This window comes from Lupinus angustifolius, chromosome LG11, assembly GCF_001865875.1.
Source record: "Lupinus angustifolius cultivar Tanjil chromosome LG11, LupAngTanjil_v1.0, whole genome shotgun sequence".
Classification (NCBI taxonomy): Eukaryota; Viridiplantae; Streptophyta; class Magnoliopsida; order Fabales; family Fabaceae; genus Lupinus; species Lupinus angustifolius.
The window spans coordinates 23493824-23497441 of NC_032019.1; positions in this window are offsets into that span (position 1 = coordinate 23493824).

Consider the following 3618-nt stretch of genomic DNA (forward strand, 5'->3'; position numbering starts at 1 on the left):
TAGGGGTCTTGGTTGTGCCTAGAGCTCACTAATGCCTTCTAGATTTGTTTATTGCGATTTTTGTGGTTTGCCACTGGACACAGGAAACCATGCCTTAAGTTCTTATACTTTGGCATCCAAGACTTCAAGGCTATTTATTATTGTTGGATTCGTGAGATACTGGATGGTGGTCCACAATATTAAATACTCTATTTGAATTGATTGTAAAATATATAGGTGAAAGGCTGTTTCTAGAGGTAGGGTAACGGTGTTTTTTTCCTTGCATATGAATTTATGCTCCAATTGAATTCTAATGACACATTTAAATTTTAACTAAACCTTTTAAAATGAGTTGACCCGCCAAAGTCCAGAAGTTTATAGGGCTTAGGTACTATATTATATATATATTTTTAATTTTTTGTTTGGGACTTTTGGCTTTGTAATAAGTCTAAGGTGAAAATTGTTTTATAACTAATTGTGTTATGAACTTATAATAAGAAATAGATAATAAATATTAGTATCATGAACTTTTAACAAGAAAACAAAGTAATATTTATAATATAAATATTTATAAATTACAATATAAAAGATGATATTATTTGTCCGACTTTGTAGAACGTCATTTTAAGCACAACAACAAAATGATATATCTCATCAAATGAGATTAAACCATATATATTTCAATTTTCCTGTCTTAATTATGTATTTAATTATATTTAACTTTTATTGTAAAAACATAATAAAGAACAATAGTTTTTACAGCAAAACTAAAAGACATTATTATTGTTTATCATAGAGAACTTCACATAACCAATTTCAACTCGTACTGTTGACAATGAATGTGATGGTAATGAGCATACAAAGGATCTTCGTACATAAAGTAAAGAATGATGATCATATATTACGATGATGATTATAGTTTAACATTTAAAGTTCTTTTTGAACTTGAGTATATACTACCATTACTATAAAGTAACATGATATTATTTTTATGGTATTCAAAGTTTTATATATTACAGTAAAGTTACAAATTATATTGTGTTAGGAACTGAGAATCCAATATGAATTAAAAAAATTAATAAATGGTTAATGTTAAAAATAATATAAGTGAACTTGACATTACATCTTAACTCAAACATAAGATATTAGATATGAATTTTGTTGAATTGGGCAAAACAAATGTGTAAAAAATTTATACATTAATATAAAATGAAATATTATTTAAATATATTAATATTTAAATCATTATTTTTTTAATATTATGTAGGTCAACCCATCACAACCCACTTAGGACAGGTTTGAGCTGCAATTTTATATATATAATTTATACCCATATTTTTTAATCCAATTCGATTTAGCCTAAATCCTTTATGGGCTAACTTAAACTCATTTGGATAATCCTTTTTAACCTGTGTACATTTAAAGGACTCAATATCCCTTTCAATTGCCCATCAAGTAAATAGGCTTTTTGATTAGTTTTGTTTTAGCTAGTGTCCTAAAGATATTGTATAAGGAATATAAATTGAATGAGTAAACCCCAATTCAACTTCTCAAAATGTGAAAGGATTCATTTTTTCAAAATCAAATTTCTTTAAAAAATGCCTTAAATATAATTGTTAACATTCCTCATATCTTAATTCTAAAAAATGGCTTAGTTTCTCAAAAAATCTAGTTAGTTTGGTAATACCATTTTGTTTTGCAAAGTTGTGTAACTTATTAATGTAGCCAAAGTATATAAACGTTTATATCCTCAAGTAGAAAAAATGGGAGCAGTTAAAGTTAAATCAACTATGGATATCATATTTTAGAATGTTTCTTTCACTCTGTAATATATAGAGAGAGAGAGATAGATAGGTAGTATTAAATAATTTATATCAAATATATTCTTAACAATCAATTACACTCTCCATATTCTAATAAATTTTTAAATTTTCGCATAGCAATTGTTACATCAAACGCACATTCTAACAATTTATTGATGCATACCAAGTAAAATAATTGGATCTTTGGTGTGTTTTCCAAATTCATCCATGGACAGGGCATAGTGACATCCACATTTGTGTCCCAAGGTGTGATATGATTCACAAATATGTAGGTGAGAGGTTTGATGAGAGACAGTGATAAAGGATCAAGTCGGGTACCAGCCCAAAACCATGTATCCAAACCCCTCTACACAAATCATAATATAAATTATGGGCTCCAGTTTATGTGATAATGCAACATAAATAAATTATATTCTTTCCTACATATTGGTAGCCGCTCAACACTCTGAGAGCCGTAATTATAATTGATCGAACATTATTAACAATTTTATGTGTGTTGTCTCTCTTCACTATTCTCTTTGCTTCTTTAGATTGCTTGTTATAACAATTAGTAACATATGATTCATAATATATGTAAGAAATTTGAGGTGGGGAAATGTGAACAGCTAATTTTGACCAAGTTGTTTATCCTTTTCTAAATAAAATATTGAGCGATTTTTTAAGTTATTTCCTACCAGATATATTTCACAAAAAAAGGGCTCATTAAGCTCATACAAATTAAGTTTTTAACCTAATTATGACACATATAAAGTTATGTAGTAATAGAGTAAGAGGCACAGATTCCTATTTTTCCAAGGCTAACAATTTATTGTAGTAGCCAGTAATATCATTGTACAATAAAAACTTTCCTATTTTTCCCTCTTTCTCCTTTTTATTTTATTTTCTCTATTTTTTTCCTTTCTCTTGCTCACAGCCATTTCAACTTTAGGTTATTTTTTCTTTCTTCTTCTCCTTTTCATTTTGTGTATTTAGGTTGTTTTTTTTTGGTGTTTTTTGGTTTACATAAGCATCATGTTATAAAATAAAAAGAAATAATGACAATAAATTTATTTTTTTATAAAGCAAGTTGAATATTTAATGATGGTTATTACTATTTAAGTGTTAATTGTTCTATTGTGAATGGTCTTTGCTAGTTAAAAATAATTGGCCCTAATTTGTAGATTTGTTTTATGATTGATGTCATTCATCATTTTTTTAATATAAAAAAATAAAATGGACTTTGTCAGAACTAATGTCTTGACATATTATTATTTTTCGACTCTTTTATCATAAATTATAATATGAACAAAATAGTCTCTCGAAATTTGTGTCGTAAAAAATTATTTTATTTTGCATTTTTAACATAAATTATAATGGGATTGAAATAGTCTCTGGCTTTGTGCCTTAATGAATAATTTTATTTTACCTCATTTCTTAAAAATAATAGGAATTAAATAGTCTCTCTAACGACATGTGTTTTAACAGATTATTTTATTGCAATCTTTTTATTCAAAAATAAAAAATGAAAACAAATAGTCTCTCTCAAGACTCTTCCTTGACAAATTATTTTGAATTTTTATGCAAGAATAATAAAAGTAAAGTCATCTTTTTAAGGATGAAGTGTCAGACTTCTTTAATTTGTTTCTTTTTATATGTGAAAGTAAAATAAAATTGTGTTTCTAAGGACAAATGCGTCTTGAAGGATTCATTTATCTAGAATCCCTTTAAAAAAATATAATATAAAATCAATTTCAAAAAACTAAAAATCAACAATCATTCAAATATTTTCTAGAAGAACTATGTAGCCTTAATTTCTCTATTGTAGTTACAAATACAT